The sequence below is a fragment of the Urocampus carinirostris genome, chromosome 11, assembly GCF_059441175.1.
Source record: "Urocampus carinirostris isolate Australia breed hairy pipefish chromosome 11, RoL_Ucar_1.0, whole genome shotgun sequence".
NCBI classification, from domain to species: Eukaryota; Metazoa; Chordata; class Actinopteri; order Syngnathiformes; family Syngnathidae; genus Urocampus; species Urocampus carinirostris.
This window is the reverse complement of record NC_142359.1, coordinates 35,201,697-35,224,934: the sequence shown is the minus strand read 5'-3', so window position 1 is coordinate 35,224,934 and position 23,238 is coordinate 35,201,697. Positions and strand designations below refer to the sequence as shown.

The following is a 23,238-nucleotide window of genomic DNA, read 5'->3' as shown; positions in this document are numbered from 1 at the left end:
AGGACTGCATTGTGCTCTTATCCGCAGCGTTAAATTGCGATACTGCCACTTTAAAAGATGCGAAGATCTTTTAAAAGATCTCCGCTCAGCTCTAACAGGAAAGACGGGAGAGAGGAACACAAGCGAAGGAGCTGGTTACCTTTTTGTCTTATAATTAAACAGTAACATCTGGAGCTGGAAATTCACATTTATCTAACACATTTTTACAGTATTAGAAAACAATTATTTGTGTCATGTTTGTCCTCCTACTGTCATGATTACTCATTACACTCACCTGTACCCGCTCTTTTGGCGCCAGCTGCTGCTGGTTACCTGTTTGGTTCCCCGTCCTACTTAAGCTCAGTCATTTCACACGCCTGTTGTCAGTCCGTCACCGAACCTCTGTTTTCACAAGGCAAGCATTTTTGACTCCCGTCGGCCCCGTTTTGTCACCCGTTTTCCACCGTTCCTGATTTTTTGATCCCGACGACGTTTTGATCTCCCGTCCCGGCTAATGACCCGCTTTTGACCCCGACCACGTTCTGATCTCCCGTTTTTCCGTCCAACTACGCTACGATATCCCGCTCCGGAAGATCCACTTACGCATTAGGAAAACGCTCCGATCCCGTGAGTGGCTCGCTTCCCGCGTCCAGCGAGCACCGGATCGCTGCCGCTGACTTTCCTCTATATTTCAATAAACTTGTGGGTAACGTTACGTATCTGGGTCTTATTTTTGTTCTGGTCGTGACACCTACAGAAACCGTAGCAAAAGAAAAAATGCATTTCATTGTTCTTTTTCTTTCAATTTGTAAACATTTTGGGAAAAGTGCCAAGGAGACACTCCTCAGCGCCGAAGAGCGGCCTGCGGCTCCTGAGGCGCGCGTTGCTAACCCCGGTTCTAGTAGTATCCTGTAAAACTTGGATTTGTCTACGTCATGGTTGCAATGGCGCCAGGTTCTATCACGGTTGCCACGGCATCCAATTGGTCCCGCCCACTGACACCAGCTGAAACGCGTTGACAGATTGCTGCCGGACTACTTAAACGCGGTCTCGCGCGTTGCCTGGTGTCAGAGCGTCTGCGAAACTCCTGCTAGACTCTGTGTGATATGCCAAGTCCTGTGAATTTGCCTGTGTTTGATCCTGTTTTATTTTTGGCCCGATCTGTTTGATTTTGACCACTCTTTAGTTCTGATTTCCATCTACTTCCGCGACCATCGATCCTAGAAAGGAGTGCGCATTCCTCTCCCCCCCAATAAATTGTGAGTAACGTTACACGATTGGGTTCTCATTCCTATTTCCTGTCCTGGTTCGTGACAGTCTAAGTGCCTGGACACTCCCTTGTCCCAATTGAATCCATTCCCCACGGGAGCTCTCGTATACAACCGCGACTTAATAGCCCAATGAAAAAATACTTGTCTCCTGTGTTTTTTTTGGTCAATGTGCATGATATCCGTGTGAAATTCTCAATGACTGCCCGGTGAGACGTGTCAAGGATGGGAAGGCGAAAAAGGGAGACTTGTCCTTTTAACCTCTTTAGGTGTATGTGTGTGGGCGCAGGGGATTTGCAAGGGGTTGTAAATCTTTCTGATTAAAACGCGTTCTCCCTGTGGTTTTATTGCGGCGTGCACGGTCCGTGTGGGTTACATCCCATTTGAAGGACATTCTCAGACTGGTGAAATTAAAATGTACTTGTGGAGTCATGGTAACTGCGGGTCATGCCTTGGTACCGTATTTAGGAACTAGGTGGAAGGCGGACTTCCATTAAAGCCATAGAACAACTGCCAAAAATAATTGAACCAACTTTAAAGTCAAGTCACGTTTATTTGTATAGCCCATAATAACAAAAATCACAAAGGGCTGTATAGACTACAGACTACTATTGCGCCGCATCATCAACATGAAATAGAGGTAACAACCGGTGTTGGGATTAGCGGAATTATTTTTTCGTTACTGATGGTCAAAAGTGGTGAGGTACGTACGTTTTTGTGTGCAATAACGTACGTTTTCATGCGTGTTTACGTAGGTTTTTGTGTGTTACTTTAACTTTTCTGAGTGTTTACGTACATTTTTGTGCGTGTTTACATATGTTTTTACATGTATTTTTGTATGTTTTACGTGTTTTTACGTATGTTTATATGTGTGTTTACGTTCATTTTTGTCACAAGCCAGAGACGGAGACAGGACCCAATAGCGTTCGTTTAACACAGTTTTATTGAAAAAGAGAGCAGTGCTTGCTTCCACGATCCCATGATCGTCAGACACAAGTGGCTGATGTGTCGAGCGGGGATAGTCGTGGGTGGCAGGAAAGCTGGTCGGTAGCCGGGACAGGGGAGCAAGGGCGGTAATCGATTCCAGAAAAAAAGGTCGGTAACAAGTATCAGGCAGCAAACAGGGCAAAACAGGTCGATGGCCGGGACGGAAGATCAGGGCAGAAACGGGTCCCGAAACAGGTCGGCAGGAGATTGTCAGAGGGTACGGTGCTTGCCTAGCAAAAGGGTAGGTTCGCAGGACGGTCTGACCCTGGTAACAGGGTGACATACGTTATTGTGCGTTGATGTACATTTTTGTTCGTATTTATGTACGTTTTTATGCGCCATTACGTACGTTTTCGTGCTTGTATACATACGCTTTCCTGCAAATTTTACAATCGTTTTCTGTGTGTTAACTTACTGTTTTGTTGGTGTTTACGTACATTCTCGGGCATTTATACATATATTTTCGTGTTTGTTTACCCATGTTTTCGTGCGTGTTTGTGCATGTTTATTTGCGTGTTTACGTACGTTTTTGTGCATTGATGTACATTTTTGTTCGTATTTATGTACGTTTTCATGCATCATTACGTACGTTTTCGTGCTTGCATACATCGATTTTTGTGCGTGTTTATTTTACGACTCTCAAACCTGAGTATGGATTAAACACGACACGTGGATCAGTTGGAAGCATCCATGGAAACCAGAGCAATTAGACGTGGGTGCTTGAGAAAGACTATGGTTGAGATTCAATATCTTCAAAAGGGGGAATATTGTGGTGGACGCTGCACAAAGTTTGCTGGATGCATCTGGAAAGTTGTGATGAATAACTGAGTTCTTAACTCAAGAATGTTCTGGACCCCTGAATTGTCCAAGATTGGTGCTGTTGATTAGTTCTGAATTCCCTCGTGACGAAACAGTTATAAAACCAGACCTTGTGTATAGTGTCAGTCTGCCACTAAAAGTGCCCCATTCCTTCTCAATTATAGCAAGGAAATTGTCCTCATGTCTCTTTTTCAACAGTATTTAAGATACAATATTTGACTATAGTGTGTGTAGGGTGGCAACAAACTATAACATATACAGTCAGAGCCCAAACAGACGGTGGATCCAGACACGTAACGTTTTCACACAAGCAATATTTTATGGAAACGGAGCAGTCATGCGCGGGAACACAAACGCCAGCAATTCGCTGGGTAGAAGAAGTGAGACAGAGGAACCAGGCGCGGGAAAACAGGAAGCCAGGGGCAGACGAGATCAAAACCGGACAGGACAGACGGGATCGACACCAGATACACGAGCAGGATACCTGACAGGATAGGATCCATACAGGATACTGGAGCAAGATACTGGACAGGACGGGATTGATACCAGATACTGGAGCAAGATACTGGACAGGACGGGACGGACGGGATCCATACCGGATACTGGAGCAAGATACCGGACAGGACAGGACAGACGGAATCAATACCGGAAACTGGAGCAAGATACCGGCCAGTATGGGATCGATACCGGATACGGGAGCAAGATACTGGACAGGACGGGACAGACGGGATCCATACCGGATACTGGAGCAAGATACCAGACAGGACAGGACAGACGGGATCAATACCAGATACTGGAGCAAGATACTGGACAGGACAGGACAGACGGGATCAATACCGGATACTGGAGCAAGATAACAGACAGGACAGGATTGATACCGGAACAAGATACCAGACCGGACGGGACAGACAGGATCGATACCAGATACAACAGCAAGATACTGGACAGGACGGGAAAGATGGGATCGATATTGGATACTGGATACTGGATACAACAGCAAGATACCGGACAGGACGGGACAGACGGGATCGATACTGGATAATGGATACACGAGCAGAGTCAAAATGCATGTCCTGCAAGTGCAGAGGTTCGTTGGCAGACTGACCAGGAGTGAATGAGAGCTCTGAGTTTAAATAGGAGTGGAGCCAATCAGGCAATGAGCAGCAGCTGGCACCAAACGAGCAGGCCCAGGTGAGGCTAATGGGCAACCGTGACATATACATATGATTTCGGAATTCTCCTCCTCACCTCCGGTGGGGTGGTGTCTGTATCATCCTCAGACTACCAGAGGCCTGGGAATTTAGGATTCTGCGCAGTTCCTTAGCTGTTCCAAGGACTGCACTCTTCTGGACTGAGCTTTCAGATGTTGAATCTGTTGGAACCACTCTTCCAGTCCTCCTCCTGACAAAATCGAAACAGGCTACCCCCAAAAAAATCAGTCATTAAGGGCCTGATATATTTTACTAAAATGCTATAATATAATAGGGTTTTCATATAAAGCGACATGATGTGTTATTTAGATACTAATGATTTGAATAACAAGCAAATATCTTAATAATATCATTTTTAAATATAGTCATAGGCTGAGAAATTTCCATCTAGTCATACTCACTTAAAAAGAGCTGACATGATTGTCTGCCATCTTGCTGCTACGGGCATACCCTAAAAAAAACAAAAACCTTGTGAAAGGCTGAGCAAAAAACTAGCAGAAAAACTGGTGCGGTTTGGTCACTTTATGTCTGAGTAGTTTGTGTTTTTCATTGTGTTTTGTAGCACTCGTTTTTGGTTTCACTTTTCAATTGTTAAGCTTTAATATTAAAATGTATCATTTAGCAAATTGTTCAAATTAGTTATCTGATTCCATTAACCAAAAACACAAGAGAGTTGACATTTTCACACAGGGGCAGATTTAATTTCATTAGCAATTTAAACTTTTAAGTGTACTCCATCGAAAATGGCCGAATCAGCCGAATTAGTGTCGCACAGGAAGGTTGGTAGCTGCATTTGAACCCATGACCTCAGAACTGTGCCGCACACGCGCTGACCACTGCGGCGCCGTGCTGCCCATGTTATCATAAAAAGTGTTAAAAAAATAAATGTAACCCCCCCTGCGGAACTGGCTGCAGGACTTCCTCACTGACAGACCCCAGTAAGTGCAGCTTGGTCAGAACATCTTCGGTGTCATCACCCTCAGCACGGGCTCCCCCCAAGGCTGTGTCCTGAGCCCCTTGCTGTTCACCCTGATGACACACGACTGCGTCCCTAGGTCGGCCACAAACCACATCGTGAAGTTTGCGGACGACACAACAGTGGTGGGCCTCATCAGGGACGACAACGACCTGGCCTACAGAGAGGAGGTTGAGCAGTTGGTGGGCTGGTGCAGGGACAACAGCCTGGTCCTGAATGTTGACAAAACTAAAGAGATCATTATTGACTTCAGGAAAAACCAGCCCAACCATGCCCCACTTCTCATCAACAACAAGGCTGTGGAGGTTGTCAGCAGCACCAAGTTCCTAGGGGTGCACATCATAGACAAACTCACCTGGTCCGTGAACACTGCATCACTGGTGAAGAGGGCACAACAGCGCCTGTACTTCCTGCGGAGGATGAGGAGAGCCCACCTGCCCCCACCCACCCTCAACACATCCTACGGGGGATCTATAGAGAGCATCCTGACTAGCTGTATCTCTATGTGGTGTGGAGGCTGCAGTGCCTCCGACTGGGGTAATGTGAGGAGGGTAACGAGGACAGCAGAGAAAATCATTTGGACTTCTCTCCCCTCCATTCAGGACATTGGCCAGAAGCGCTGCCTATCCCGAGCCAAGAACATCATTAGGGACCCCTTCTCATCCCCATCATGGACTGTTCACTCTGCTAGCCTCTGGGTGTGCGGTGCAGGAGCACCAGGTTCTGCAACAGCTTTGTCCCCCTGGCCATTAGACTGTTAAATGGTCAATCACACACACATAGTAAGCCTACAAAGCTGCTAATCTGTACATCTGTTTTTTTTTGTTTTTTTTGTCCTTGCACTACTGGCAGTTTTCTATACCTAGCCACTCCTTTGCACATCTCGTTCCTCTGCAGTATCGTACTCCAGTGTTATTGTTATTGTATAGTGACTTGTTTAACTGACTGGCCATTTTGCACATCTGGTTAGCTGCTCCTCTTGCACTCTTTGCAATACTGTATAATACTATACATAGCTATAATCATTCAGTATATTATTAGTACTTCAATACTCCAACTTAATACAACATTTTATTTATATCTGTACATTCAAGGAAACTGTGCGGGTCAGATGTATCGACATTTTGTTCTGTATACACGTGTACAAGGATGACAATAAAGTAGATCTGAATCCTAATCTGCATCTGAATCTGTATTCAATCGTATAAAATCCATTATAGTCAAATGTATAAAATCCTTCGCAATACAGCGACATCTAGTAGTCAAATACTACATTGTCCCTTTAAAGTTTTGTTGAGATAATCCCTAATAACCAATCGTTTTTAAGTAATTGTAATAAATGCGATGATTGCACTAGATTGTTGCACAAAGGAAATTTCAGGAAAAGTGTCCCATTTTGGGGAGGAACATGACACACATTCTGGTAATGAGGTCATTTGCTACATTTTGAGGGACAGCAGACACTGAGGCAGATGTTCTGTGATTGTCCCTTGGCGTTCTACTGCCAAAAATCTCATCACTCACAGATGGTGCATGTGAAGGGCTGCAGGTGCCACACTTTTCTCAATTGTGCCGCTTTTATTTTCAATGGCCTTGTTTTTGGTGTGCAAAACAAACCGTTGAGGAAGGAGCCGAAGCTGAAGATGATTCTATCTAAAGCTTTTTCTTTCTGCCTTTCTTTCTTTCTTTCTTTCTTTCTTTCTTTCTTTCTTTCTTTCTTTCTTTCTTTCTTTCTTTCTTTCTTTCTTTCTTTCTTTCTTTCTTTCTTTCTTTCTTTCTTTTCTTTCTTTTTTTCATGTCAAGTCATGTTTACTTGTATAGCCCTTCATCACAAGGAGTTTTAAAGGGCTGCACAGACCACAGATTATTGCAAACCACAGACTATTATTCCACTCTTTCTTTCTCTTTCTCTTTCTCTTTCTCTTTCTCATTCTCTTTCTCTTTCTCTTTCTCTTTCTCTTTCTCTTTCTCTTTCTCTTTCTCTTTCTCTTTCTCTTTCTCTTTCTCTTTCTCTTTCTCTTTCTCTTTCTCTTTCTCTTTCTTTTTCTCTTTTTCATCATTTTCTCTTAGTCCTTCTCTTCCTGTCTCACTCCCCTTTCCTCTTTGTCTTTTCCTCCCTGACGCTTTCTTTTTTAATTTCTCCCTGGCTCTCTTTTTTTTCTGTCTTTGTTCGTTCGTTTGTTCGTTCGTTCGTTCCTTCCTTCCTTCCTTCCTTCCTTCCTTCCTTCCTTCCTTCCTTCCTTCCTTCCTTCCTTCCTTCCTTCCTTCCTTCCTTCCTTCCTTCCTTCCTTCCTTCCTTCCTTCCTTCCTTATTCAGTAACACTCTGCATATATGCTCCCGGAGGTTCCATAAAAAGTCACTTAGGCAGATGATTCAACCACAATCAGTAAATCATCTATTGTTCCATGGAGCCTACGCCATTTCACTGGTGGTTGCGGCACCTCCCTCTCCAGGGAATATTGGAATATTCAAAGCGATCACATGATTATTATGCTATCTATTAATAATTCTCGTCTGTTTTTTCCTTTTTTCTTTTTCCTCGATTAAAGGAAAACCATGCTTTCTCTCAAGAGTCCCTAAATATAACCCATTACTTTGACCCAACTTCCTCTAAATTGTTTTGTTGGAAATACCGCACACAAAAATGGACGATTTGCTTGATTAACAAAACAAAAAGAATTTTGTCAATTGGTTAAAAAACAACAACAACAACAAAAAAAACCCTCTAAATTAGTTTCAGAAAACACTGTAATTTTTTTAACAACAACCCAAAAAGCTAGACTCTTAGATGTCCTTTTAAAAATTTTTGCCTTCCTTCCTTCCTTACTTCCTTCCTTTCTTCCTGCCTTCCTTCCTCCCTCCCAACCTCCTTCCTTCCTTTCTTCCTTCCTTCCTTTCCCCCTTCCTTCCTTCCTTCCTTTCCTCGTACTTTCCTTCCTTCCTTCCTTCCTTCCTTCCTTCCTTCCTTCCTTCCTTCCTTCCTTCCTTCCTTCCTTCCTCCCTCCCTTCCTTCCTTCCTTCCTTCCTTCCTTCCTTCCTTCCTTCCTTCCTTCCTTTTTTTCCATTCCGTTTTTTCTAAATTCCTTCCTCTCTTGTGTTTCCCTCTTTCTCTTGACCTCGGCCTATTTCACCCCCTTTTTTCACTTTCTGAATTTCTTCTGTTTCATGTCTGTTTTATGCAGCCTTTCTTAGCGAACCGATGGGGTTTTACTACACCAAGTTAATTCAAAGGACTAAAATCTGCGATCAAGGAAATAAAAACTCAGTGTTTTCTATATCAGGATAGTGGAACTGAAAAGTCAGGGTTACGTTCAGCGCTTGTGGAAGCCTCTTTGTGAAAAAGGCCTCAAACATGGCCGCAACGGCGACCCACGTCATTTGCATAGCCGAGGGCGCGTTTGTATTGCTGATGTGAAATAAATGGAGAGCCTCTCTGGAGATGATCATAACACATACATGGTCATGCCTTCGGGGTGTATTTGTGTTTGTGCAATTAAACGGAAATTGGGGTTATTGACCTAAGGTTTGATGTTGGGCAAGACTCGGTCATTAACTTGGTGGTCTCGAGAGTATTCCTGGGATTGGATTTGATTGGCTCCATGAGAACAAAGAGCAAATGCATCACATAGGGGTCCTGAACCTTTAGACCCAAAGAGCCATAAAGGCAAAATATTTACTGTAGATTTATTTTTTGGGGAGAGAGAGAGAAATTCCATATATTTGAAGACAAACTTCTGCCAAACCCGCTCTCCAAAGGACATCTAACTTATCAGCCCATTGCCCCTACCCTGTATCAACAAAAAACTTATCTCCCTCCCACATTTACCTAAGACGTTAAAGCTCATTTTGACGTTCATTTATGAAATAATTGATTCGAAACAAAGGTACAAGTGATTTCCTTTGTAAAAATGTCACAAAATGCCGCAAACGAGGACATTGACGTATTTACCTTTGGTGCAGACATGCGGTGCGGGTATAGCTCCGCCCACCCCTATCATTCACCCAATTCATTTGCTCTTTGTGCTTGGCTGGAGTTTTGGGGTTTGTTTAGCCATCTCCAAGCCATACGAATTCACGAAAAAAGCCACAGCTGCCTCGCAAGCCATAGGTTACTGGCCTCTGACATACATATTTATGTACTCTTGGGTCAAAAACGAGCCAAATTGGGTCGTAAATGTACCACGCCAATTTGTTAAATTGATTAATTTGACTACAACTTTTAACCAATTTTTAGCGTCAGACAAAAGTAATGACTCTTTTCTTTTTTTATTCATTCTTTTTTTTACAACGTTTAAAAAATTTGCCCAAAAAACATTTACTACAAAATGACCTCATTTTGTGGCATTTTAAACTATTATGCTGATCTAATCTGACAAAAAACAGAAATGTTGTTCGGGGTCTTTTGAAAAGAATTGAAATTACTTAACTTTACGAGGTTATTCATACATTTTATGTGTTTAATGTGTTTCGTATTTTTATCTATCTATCTATCTATCTATCTATCTATCTATCTATCTATCTATCTATCTATCTATCTATCTATCTATCTATCTATCTATCTATCTATCTATCTATCTATCTATCTATCTATCTATCTATCTATCTATCTATCTATCTATCTATCTATCTATCTATCTATCTATCTATCTATCTATCTATCTATCTATCTATCATGTGTAAAAGTGTGTGTGTGTGACTGAATAAAGTGTGAAGTGCATTGTAAAGAGCTTTGGAGGTCCTCAGTGACTTGTTAAAGCTCTATTTAACATTAATTTAGAAACATATATTTGCAAAATTCTTATTTAATATAAACTTGATTGAACAAGTGGCACATGTTCTGTACAAATATATATTTGGATTATTTTATATAATGCCACATATATTTAAGCGGGTTGTTCAATATCTCTAGGGACAAAAAATACCCAAGTCGGATAAAATTTACAGAGTTAGTGAATTTCTCCATTTTAGTCGTAAACTCTGTCGTAAACTATGTGATTTTTGACCCAAGTGAAATATTGTCCATCATTCCCACATTACTGTGTTTTTTTTTCATTTATATTATCTATAAAACAAGAGCAATTATGAAATGTTTTTGTTTCTGTTTTTATTTATGCTGCATATGAGTAGCGTTGAAGTGTTAGCATTTAAATTCATCGAAAGTCTTTATCCTCTGTATATTATTAACGTATGACTCATGACGTGTAAAATGACTTTTTTTTTCCAGATCTGGGCCATTTCCTGAAAGAGAAGAGCCGTGGCTGCACCTTTTACAGGTAAATAAGACCTTTTGCTGACTCCATTTTGACATAACCTCGAATAAATGGCTTCATTCTTTCCGATGTGCTTCTGCAGATGATATCTGTGTCGTGTATCACCGTATGTCGAGCCGTATGGGGGAAGTGCGGTTTTAGCGGGGGAGAGGTTATTGCGTAATACGGCGCAATCACTCCATCATCACTTCAATTGTGTCTTGTGTGACATTGACCTGTCAAAGCGGCTCATCAAAAGAGAGGGGTGGGTAATCTGCAGTACACGAGCCCCATGCGGCCCGGCAGTCTTGTTAAACCGGCCTTCCGAACAAAACTCGTCAAAATAGACAATAGTAAGTAAAATCCCACTAATAAAAGCATGTTTTAGTTTTACCCTTGTTACTTTTAAAGACGTTCCCTCAACACTAGCCCAGTGCAATTAGAAAATCCAGAGTAAAGTTGTTAATGTACCCAGCCATCCATCCATCCATCCAGCCATCCATCCAACCATCCAGCCCTCCATCCATCCATGGGTGTGCCATTTTTGTCTTCAACAAAAAGACTACAACAAATAAACTACAAAACTCAATTTCAAATGTACTGCTCAAAAACAGGGACATCGTATACTAGTTTCCTTTAACTTTAAAAAGAAAAAATACATAGAAATACCAAAACAATATTACTATTGTGATGTGTCGCTTCAGCTTCGCAGTTACCAAAATTGGATGCTATAATCGAAAAATACTACCACAGAAATACAACAAAATAAAGCACAGTAATATTACAAGTATACTTAAAAATACGACAAAAAACCCCTATGGAAATCCTACAAAAATTTGACAGAAATAATGCTAAAATACTCCTTTGGAAATATTTCAAAGATGCTCTGACAGAAAAACTACCACGCCAGTAATACTATAATACAAAAGCACTACCGGAGAAACATTGGAATAGAAATACGACAAAAATACTGCCACAGAAGTATTACTACAGATGTACAGCAAAATACAACTACAACTACTGAATTACAACAAAAATCAAACCGCAGAAATACTAAAGAAATCTGAATAAATACAACTACAGTAATTACTACAACAATTCTGCTATGAAAACACTTTAGAAATAAAACTACAGTAATACTACAAAAATACTACTGAATTACAATAAAAATCCAACTCCAGAGATACTAACAAAATACAACTACAGTAATTTCTACAACAATTCTACTATGGGAATACTTTAAAGATAAAACTACAGTAATGACACAAAAATACTACTTGAGTACAACAAAAATCGAACTGCAGGAATACAAAAGAAATACCAAAATATACAACTACAGTAATTACTACAATAATTATATTATGAGAATACTACAAAAATAAAACTACAGTAATACTACAAAAATACCACTGAATTACAACAAGAATCGAACTGCAGGAATACTGAAAAAAATAAAGAAAATACAACTACAGTAATTACTACAATAAGTCTATTATGGGAATACTACAAAAATACTACTAAATTACAACAAACAAAAATCGAACTGTAGAAATACTAAAAACTACAGTAAGACTATGACACTAAATATGAAATATAATGCTTGAAATAAGGACCTCATATATATTTTTGCATTAATTGTGATCTTTTTAAAACCAATTTGATGAACCAATCTATTAAAAAAATATATACTGTATGTATATGTATGAAATGAATCTCCAAGATGTGCCCCCTCGGCCAATTTTTTTAACCCAATGCGGCCCCCCAGTCCAAAACGTTGCCCACCGCTGTCATAACAGCATCTCAAATGTTTTGAATGCCGGAAAAAAGAGTGAGATGAGTCTCTCTTTGGTTGCTTTCCAACCTGCAAGTAATCCTGATGAACAGATGGGTGGATGAGGAAAAAAGAGGGAGGAGAGTTGGAGGAGGAGGGGGAGAGGATAGAGACCACTAGCTTGTTGCACCACTGAGGCAGCATCAAATCTCTTCCTCGCCTCTCACCTCCTCCTGCGCCTTTTTCCCTTTCATGGCCTTCCCTCGCTTGTTGACATTGTCCTTCCCCCCCGGCCCCCCTAGGCCTTGCTCTAATGGTTTACCATCTGTCTAATAAACCACATCGACAGCCGCTACTAATAAACGTCTCTATTACTTTTATTTATATACAAAGAGCAGCAAATCATCTATTTAGGTTTTGCCCTCAAACTGATTTTCGAGGGATGTTATGCAACGGTATCCACTGACTTGAGCCTAAAATAGAAGATTTAAAGTCACGGGACGGTGACTAATATTACGATCATTTAATGCAAATACATTTTATTTTCACAACACTTAAACCTGTTTTTGTATTTTTTAATTAGATATGCAGATCATTTTACTCATTTTAATCCTCTTCTTGTGTTAGGGTTGCCACCGACCTGTTTTGGATTTTAAATGCATACAAAAACACACACATTTGTATCAAAGCTTATTGACTTTGTAAGGAATGTCTTATTAAATCCACTAAACAGAAAATATTAACTAAATTATAAAATGCTCTTGTCAAGAACCGGAACAGGATCAGGATCCAAATGCGTGACGTTTCTCACACAAGCCTTTTATTTTACGGGAACTGGGGAGTCATGCACGTTGGGCAGCAATCTGGCATGGAATGATAGGAAGCCAGAGGCTGACAAGATCGATACCAATTGCCCGAGCAGATATCAGACAGGACGGGACAAACAGGATGCATATCAAAACAGGATATCGAAAATAAACAGGACAAACTAGACGGGAACGAAACTGGAAACCGATATTAAACAACGGGACAGACAGGATTGATAGCAAAACAGGATATCCAAATTATACAGGACAAACTAGACGGGAACGAAACTGGAAACTGATATTAAACAGGACAAAATAAAATGGAATAATACCAGACAGGAAATACCAACAGGAAACAGGACCGAATCAAAACTCACGTCTTGCGAGGCAGAGGTTTGTTGATGGACTGACAAAGGAAGAGTAGGAGCACTGAGCTTAAATAGACGGAAAGCAAATCTGTCAAGGAGCCGCAGCTGGTGCCACACGGGTGAGGCCAATTGGACGCCATGGCAACCGTGACAGCTCCAATTAAAATGGTTACATTTGTATCGTTAGGTTCGGTCTTGAATCTGCAATAAAAACGAGAATTTTTTAGTCGACTGGACATATTGTCTATCGACTGATATCTCTGCAAAATGACAAAAAAAGTGTCACTTATTTTGCATCTTAAGACATATTTGCATACATATGAAAATTCTTACCCACAGAGACCTACCATATTTTCCTGACCATGCATCGTAGTATAGTAATATAAGTCGCAACAGACAGAAAAAATCCATATTAAGAAAGAAAAAACGCAAAGCATACCTGTCAACTTCTACGGCTCCATGCCCTTACAAACTGTCGTATTTTCCCTTACAAGATACAAAATAATCTTACACCATTTTTTTTTCAAACGTGTTTATTTATGTAGTTTAACATGTGATATTGTACATGTGTTTCGTTGTATCATATATATTGTTAATTAACATTTTGTTGTGAGATACTGAGTTGCTTGACATGAATGAGGTTTATTATAAAAAAAGTTCAAAAATGAAGTAGCTTGGACGTTCACTGTAGAAGGAAAAAATACATGCAAATATAATTAAGTAGAAAAATGTTTCGTCTCGTAACGACGTTTAACACTTGCTGTGCGAGGTACAACGCTCTCGAGGCATAATGCACAAAACAGCACGGTCACTTTTTTTGCACCAAGCCTCTTTCGTCTTTCCACGCTGGCATGAAAGAACGAGATGTTAATTCGTTCATTTATCGCACGCGTGTGTTTCGTCGGTTGCGTTAAAACATGGAGCTCTCTTCTGCGAGGCACGCCGCAGACACGCACTCACACATGAAACAGAAAAGGAGTGGCGCTCCCGTAAACACGGCGCGTAGCTGAAAATGTCTACATTTCAGTTAAAAATGTGCTTTGAAAAAAATCATTATTATTTGTATTATATTTTCCTTGCCAGTTCTAAGGTCTTAGGAACCTCCTGTGTGGGTAACAAATCCAGCTACCGGACTTCCTGTGCGGAGTTTGTATGTTCTCCCCGTGCTTGCGTGGGTTTCCTCCGGGCACTCTGGTTTCCTCCAACATTTCAAAGACATGCATTTCAGGTGGATTGGCTGGTCCAAATTGTCCCTAGGTGTGAATGTGCGAGCGAGTTGTCTGTCCCTGTGTGCCCTGCGATTGGCTGGCAACCAGTTCAGGGTGTCCCCTGCCCACTGCCTGATGATTGCTTGGATGGGCTCCGGCACCCCCGCGACCCTACTGAGGATAAGCGGTGCATCTAATGAGAGATTTTTCCGTGCGCTCGCGTGCCACTGGTTAACCCCATGCGTGCCACTGCTGGCACGCGTGTCAGTGGTTGCCTACCCCTGCTGTATAATAACCACGTTTACCTTACTGAGCACTTTGTTTAGAAGCTCCTCTTGTACTTTTGCACCACTATACAGTAATCATAACTATGACTTTTGTACTATTGTACAGTATACTTTTTAGATACTCCGATATTTACTTGATACTTATTTTGACTTCACATGTATTATTCATATCTTTTTGGAAACGGAGGGTCAGATGTATCGACATTTCGATATTATTGTCCTTGGATCGATTTTGTCTTTCCGTTTTAACTAGCACTATAATTACTGCTGTTAGTGGATTGTGTGACTATACAGACATTATAACTGTCAAATATGATCCAATTGCACTTTATTGTACTATTGACTTTATAAATATTGTGTACAGGGTGGTATTTTAGTTGTCTTCTTGACATTGTTGTACAGTCTTTGTATTTTGGTAACATTCATGCTGTTGGGGGAGGGCGTTGACTCTTAACTTTTGTTCTGAATCAGGTGTTTAGTTGACATATTTTATTTTTTATAGTGTTAAAGGCTTTTTACATTGTATCATTTCCACTATTTGCACGTTCTGACTTTATGAGTATTGTGCACTGGGCGGTATCATAGTTGTCATGTTGACAATTTTAAATTTATATTCGAGTTACATTGCTGCATCATAGGGTTTGAATCTCTTGACCCTTTGAAACAGTTGCAGAGGAATGATGTATTTATTTCATACTGTTAAAGTTTGCATTGTAGTAATTTTATTTAAAAAAATGAGACTTGTATATTGCCTAAACCAGGGGTGGCGGACACGCGGCTCTTGGCCAATAGGAATGCAGCACTTTGCCTCATCATATTTTCTATATACTGTGGCTCTTTGCCTCATTTCATGTTTAGTCCCCCCCCCCCCCCCCCCTCTTAAAACACACTTGAATCCATCAGAGTTAATAACATATAAAAGATAATATTTTGAAATGAATTTGGCAGATTTGTTGTTTATATGCTGCTCCGGACATATAACTGACTGCCAATCATCTGCGTAGGCTACGTTTATTGCCGGTCAGTGCGTGGTGTGGCTCTTTGACTCTCACAGTTAAAAATTTCGGCTCTTTGTGTCAAACTTGTTCGCCACCCCTGGCCTAAACTCTTTGCATTGTCAGAATTTTGGAAATTAATTGAATTGTTGTTTAGCTTCCTTTTTTTATTAAGAGATTAAATCTTAGGAGGAAAAAACTTTGAGTAAAAAAAACCCTCAAAAATCATTTTACCGTCAAATCTTATATCCCTACATCATAGTTCAATTGTGAGCCTCCAAAAAGACCCCAGCCCTAAGGCGCACTTTTTTATGCCATTCATTTAATACTCCTGCCCCGAGGAGATTGATTTTTCTATCATGTGGCCTCTGAGCTAAAATGAGATTGACACCCCTGGTTTACAAGAACGAGAATCCCGCTTATGAAAGGAAAAAAGTGACTATAAGAAGTCCCAATAAGAACAAATATGGATCCCTCTCTGTATTTGCATGGCCCTTTAAAATATTCCCCGCATGCAAACGTAGCGATGTGTAATCATTGCCTAGCTTAGTCATGCAAACAAATAGGCGTCCAAATGCTTTTAACGATGAGTAGCTCACATGATGCGGGGTGTGACCTCACGCCCTAGAGTAGCCGTGCCGTTTCAGCATTTTGCCGGCAGTAAACACAAGAGCACAATAGGTCGGAACGCTGGCGGATGCAAGAGAGACACGGTCGCATCTCGCTGACCGTCAGCACTAAACAAAGCTGGCAGGGATTTTGTGGACGGTGCGAGAAGGGCCCCGGAAATAACGAAAGGGGGGGGACGCTCGGCCAGGGCGGTTGTCTGTTGCCATTGCGTGCCATCCCAGGCCACTCTAGTCATGTCAACTCACATTTATGTGTGAAGCCCTTAATCATAAAATGTCTCAAAGGACTGCACAGGCCTCAATTGACCTATGGCTAAGCCCCACCCTCAAATGGATGAGCCAATCACAGTGCGCATAGTCAACTTAATACACTCAGACAATCTCAGCTGCCACGTCCGTTAAAATGCATTGCAGTTCGTCAGTTGCGTTTCATGTTTGTCTGTGTTTTTTCTTACATTTCATCCTTTAAATGGTCAAACGGTGTGCATGGGGTGCACGCAAATCTGATACGAGGTATCCCGAGAGGCTGGGCGATAGGGTGTATTTTTTACCCTTTCCTAAGTTACCTAAGTTATCTAAATCGAGACAAGTGTCTGCTTTAGATGAAGTTAATGTTGTGCGAGTCATTGATCTTGGTGTGGCACACTGATTTACAAGGACATTTGAAAGTGGCACTCCGCACCGAAAAGGTTGCTGACCCCTGTTATACAACGTGGATACAGTTAGTAAGGATGCATCTATTCTTAGTTAAGTCAACATAGTATTTGAGGCAAAATATTGTCACTTTGCTGAAGAGAAAAATATTCTTAAGGTTAACATCTCTAATGTTAGGCTGACGTTAGCTAATGTTCGCTCTTGACTGCGTTACAGACCCCGTCCCTTTGTTTACTAGTTAGGTGGCCTGTTATCGTACCAATAACTTTTGGAGCTTTGCTTCTTTAATTTACCTGTAAAAAACTAAGATAGCAAGTATTTTCAATGCTATGCTGAATAATTCAACGTAAACACTGTGGCACCAAGAGAGGCACTCCTATTTTCGTACAGATAGTACATATACACAAAACGCTATCAACAATAAACATTGGTGTAAAAGTCTTCAAGGAGTCCAAAATAGAGAAAACCCAGCTTCCCATCTCAGCCAGCTGGTCGATGCAGAAGATGACATGCTTCAGGTCCAGGTGTTGGTCTGCTGACTCATCCAGGTTCGTCCTTTCCCATCATTCCGCCACCAGCCAGGCAGCCGGGTGGGCAAGAAAAGAAAAGAATGAGGTCGGCATCAATCATAAGCTATAGACTAGTTTTGTGTCCTAAGCAGTGTTGATAATAAGCCCTTTATTATTCTTTTTCAGTAACAGGTTAATCTAACAAATTACTTTTTCGACCGTTACTGACGGTCAGAAGCGGTGTGTTACTTACTGTAGTAGAAATCAGCATAGATAGAAGGACATTCTCGGTCGGTCTTTTGCCATATCTATACACCAACAACACATTAACATGAACACAGATCTCATTCAACCTGACACGGCAGCCATCTACAATAGCACAAAACAATGTGTACATGATGACATCAAACAATGGAGAATGTCCTACCGAAATATGACGAGTAAGAGCGCTATCAAAGTCACAATACTTAGGATCTCATTTGGGGAAACTGGTGTAAGAATATTTCACAGGGGTTCCTGAGTTTTTAAACACTAATAGTTCTTAAACTGCAGTATTTAGGTAAGGGGGTTGAAGAGGATGTAGACTAAGGCAGAGAGGGGACGGATTGAGAGAGGTAGAGAGGTAGATAGAAGGATTGGATAGTCACTTTGTATTGTTTTACTGTTGATTTTGTTGTGAACAAAATGTTTGAATTGCATTTGCAGATTTCTACTTGGCCAGTTGTTTCAGGTTGAGAGTTCGATTTAATTATTTTACCGTATTTTCCGCACTATAAGGCGCACCCAAAAGTCTTCATTTTTTTCAAAAGCTGACCATGCGCCTTATAATACAGTTCGCCTTATCTATGGATCAACATTAAATCGCAAAGTCTTCCAACTAACTTGCAGCCGCCGACTAGATTTTCCCCCGAACGCCAAGTAGTCCGCGGTGTATGCTGGGATTTATTTACCGGCGTTTCATTGGCTAACCAATGTGTCAATCATCATTTGAATCGATCACTATTGGCTAAAGTTATTCGGAGGTCAAGGGGCGGATCCTTTTTAATCATTTACAGGCTGGCATAGGCTTAAGCTGTAAAACAAAGCCTGCTATTGGCCGAAAAAGATGTGTCAATCATCAGTTGACTCGATCACTATTGGCTAAAGTTATTCGGAGGTCAGGGGCGGATCCTTTTTATCATTTACAGGCTGGCATTGGCTGAAGCGGCAAAACAAAGCCTGCAATTGGCCGAAAAAGATGAATGCGTATAGCACATCGTTGGACAGCATACAGAAAGCATTTTTTTACTATTCTGTATTTGTAAATATTTTATTTTCCTGGATTTACTAAACTCACGGATATAAGAGGACCATGGCTGCACATTATTATTGAACACAACGACTTCGGTGAGCTACTTCGGCTTTATATTTTCCCTGTATCGTGTTTCAGACTGAACTCGATGTTTCTGTGATAAGCGGTGCAGATAATGGATGGAATGGAGTGTCTATTTTTTGATTAAACTCAATTCCAAGTGTTTATTGTCATATGCACAGTAGAGTTGCGAGCGAAAATAGAAACTAAGGATTGGTGGGCATTTCTTGAATCCCAAGACTTTAACCTTCCGAATGATGGAACGATGCATTTGAGTGACATCGTACGGACACCGCATCCGCACGTGTTCTCGACACGTCTTTGCGTCTTTGCAAGCTTTGGGAATGTTAAGGGGGTAATCAGTTTGACCTAACTATCTGACTGTTTTGTCGACGTTCCCATTATAGCGCCTTATAATCCGGTGCGTCTTATGTATGTCAAATATAGGACCAAAATATATTTTTTCGGGGTGCGCCCTATAACCCGTTGCGCCTTATAGTGCGGAAAATACGGTACTCTGCAATGTTAAGCGCACTTCATATTGTTGAACTGTTTGCTACGTCGTGTGAAAATACTTGAAGTACAGTAGCGTATGTCTACTTGAGCAGTTGTCTGACTAGAGATTGTGATTCATTCTTTAGAGTTAAACTCACTTCTTATTGTATTACAAATGACCTTTGTTGTGAACAAATTAAGTAAGATAGGCTATGTCTACTTGACCAGATGTCTCAGGTTGTGACAGTTCGACATAATTTTCTAACCTTTATATAGTTTGCTGCTGATTGTTATTTTATTATATTGTTTGCTGTTTCTTTTTGTTGCCTTTCGAGTGTAGGATCAATCTGTTGCTGGCAAGGTGCAATAAATATAACAAGGTTCTAAAACACATCTACCAGTCTGTTATTCTCTACTGTATTCAACTGACTCAAATTCTGCTCAGATATTCTAAATTTTGACATACAACTTTTTTTTGAAGTAACGGAAAGTTACTTTCCCTAGTAACGAGTTACTTTTACAATGGGGTTACTCTCTAACTCAGTTAATCTTTGGAAGAAGTAGTGAGTAACTATAACTAAATACCTGTTTAAAGTAACATGCACACAACTGGCCTTAAATCTAGATTTAACACTTCCACGGAGGTTGCACATCTTATCCCAGGGGGCAGAAGTTTCCACAGCACCGGGGCACGAATGGAGAATGCTCTCAAGGCTGCAGATTTCTTCTTGGCTCTTGGAGTCACAAGTAGACCAGCATTTTCTGAGCTGGGGATCTGAGCAGCTACATTTGGGGAAATAAAATCATAGAGATAAGAGGGGGAAATTCCATGCAAACATTTGTATGTTAGTAAGAGATCCTTAAAGTCACATCTTAAACGGACAGGGAGCCAGTGCAGGTTAGCTAGAATTGGAGTGATATGATCAACTTCTCTGGTCCTAGTTAAACATCTCGCTTTGGCCTTGATGGAATCAGCAGGCTCTAGATATTCTCATCCTCGAGGAGGATTAATTAATTCTCGCAACTAGATAGGTCAATTTAACAACTGTGAGATTCTGTGTTGTTTTCATAACCGTTAGCATTGGGTTCCCAGACTCTGTGGGAAAAGTGAGGCGTTATCGAGGTAGTGTCTGCTGGGAATGCAAAGCTTTTAACTTTGAGTCAAACTACCGTATCTATAAATAAATTCTCTCAAAATTGCAGCTATTTTCCCACCTTCTGTATAGGTTTCGAGACGAAACAGCTTTGGTGAGGATTTATTCAGGAAAAAGTTAATGCAAGCCATTTACTCAGGTTACACTCAAGATTGGAATGCACCCTTTTCTTTCATGGCTTTTTAGCACTCAGTTCAAAGCTTTTGCTGTCACCGTAACTTGGTTTGTGTTTTGGATTTTAAGCAGGAATTTGAGTGCTGTTGTCAATAGCAGGCCATAGTTGCACTTCAATGGATTGAATTGAATTGTGTGTTTGGGTTCTTAATAGTTTTAGGTTTGGGAACTTAACTTGTTGATGTATCTGGAACTTTGATAGATAGATAGATAGATAGATAGATAGATAGATAGATAGATAGATAGATAGATAGATAGATAGATAGATAGATAGATAGATAGATAGATAGATAGATAGATAGATAGATAGATAGATAGATAGATAGATAGATAGATAGATAGATAGATAGATAGATAGATAGATAGATAGATAGATAGATAGATAGATAGATAGATAGATAGATAGATAGATAGATAGATAGATAGATAGATACTTTATTCATCCCCAGAGGGAAATTCACATTTCCAGCAGCGTCCCTTAGCTGAGAACAGTACAATAAAGCCAAAAGAATACTACAGTATATACAAATACCCAGTGTGACGTGTTATATAGAGTAACTAAAATAGTGCTACACAGAATACATATTGCAGTAAGATTCGGTAATATCCAAATCTTACTGCAATGTTTGAAGGGACATTGTGTATTATCTAACACTTACTACGGATTAAAAAAAATCATTGATTAGAATAATAAGCAAAAATACATGAACTATCGTATGAGCGTTCATTTTTTATATGAATACTCATAGTACAAAAAAAAATGTATTTACTTGATATAATATGGGGCTCACCTAAGAGCAGTTGTTATCCAATTGTGGGGCGGGCACTCCCAGGGGCTTTGTCAAGGGGGGCACGGGCGTGTTTTATTGCAGGGACCTTTTTTTTTACTTTCCCAGAATGAAGGGAAAGTGCACCTCCACTACACTAGGGGCGTTCTCAGTGTTTTGTTTGAATTTAGCCTCCACACAGTCCATTAATTACAGAGTATAAGCATTGAAAATGAAGTGTGGACACGAAATGTAGCACGCCCTCAGGTGACCCCGTGAAAAAAATATTTGACATGGATGTGGAGGAAGGCCAAGAAAGACGAGGTAAAGAGCAAACAAAAGTCAAAGTGTCCTTGGGCAAGACACTGAACCCTTAATGCCCTCTATAAATTGTGCTTCGGTGTAAAGGCAAACAAAGCAAATAGTTCTGTGCCATTAGGTCCCCTTTCTTGTGTAAAGAACAAAACATTATTTTAGCTCACCTACAAGTAAAAAAATCATAAATCACTTTTTTATCTGAAGGCCACAAAAAGAAACATAAATTTTCAGCCTTGATGCTGAATTGTAGTCTAATTTCATCTCTATATTTAGAAAAAAAAACAATGAGACAATAACAGGATGAAAGGCAAAGATGGCAAAAATGACAATTTGTAAGCCCAAAAAATATATCTTTATTTGTGTATAACGCTCATCCTAAGTTATAATTAAAATTGGTAAAATATTGTTTTCACTTTTTCTCAGCTCAAACTAAGCGTGACAAACGTTGAATACGTGCGGCCATGTTTAAAATAATTTATTGACAACATAAAGTATTAATACCCATATAAAATGTACAATATTTATTTGATGTCATTCAAATACATCAAATACACCAAAGAGTTGTTCCTGTCATCGTGCTTTTATTGCGTTTATTTATATTTTTCTGTTTCCTCCAATTTGTAACAATCGGCTCTGGTACTGTGACGAAAAATAGTACAAAGTGAGATGAAATCGAATGCCTTTTTATTCGTCGTCTGCTAGTGGTTAGACCTCTGCACTTTCTCTACCGTAACACGTGTTCGATTCCCATTGCATCTAGTGTTTTGCAATTGTGGTCAGCAATATTTTTTGACTGATCAATTTGCACAAATACATGCACAACTTGCATTTTGTCATACACGAATAAATACGTAGGCTGTTCACCATAGCCAAATTGGACTCCATTTGAATGCCTACTTCTGGAGCTTAGATCTTTTCAATTTGATATGCCTCGTCAGACTGATGGCCCTTGGTGGTTCTGCCTGGCAAGGCTGTTTGCTGACCAAATTACAATCTTGCTTTCGGAAGCAATTCAAAACCGGGCACTTGGGTTCCATGTCAAGATAATTTTACTCTCTACTTGACGTCCTCCAATTTAGTTTGATCATTTCTTCAGACCTCATTTGTCATGATGCTCTGAGGACATGCTCCCACGATGGAGTGAGCAAGGCAGCGCCAGTGCTGCAGTGGACGTCCGTGACCTTTTGTTTCTCAACCATGAGTCAGACGATGAGCAAAAAGACACCAACAAGACCAACACATATCCTGCTGGACATCAAGAT

At 40.5% G+C, this 23,238-nt stretch overlaps 1 protein-coding gene across 4 annotated transcripts in view; it reads left to right on the top strand.

The window, feature by feature from the left end:
• Positions 1-23,238, top strand: part of nrcama (neuronal cell adhesion molecule a) — an 87,686-nt gene that overhangs the window by 20,550 nt on the left and 43,898 nt on the right. For all 4 annotated transcript variants that reach the window (XM_088348681.1, XM_088348683.1, XM_088348682.1 and 1 more), the window contains exon 2: positions 10,466-10,514. The gene's annotated coding sequence lies outside the window, so the exon portion shown is untranslated. The remainder of the gene's footprint in view (positions 1-10,465; positions 10,515-23,238) is intronic.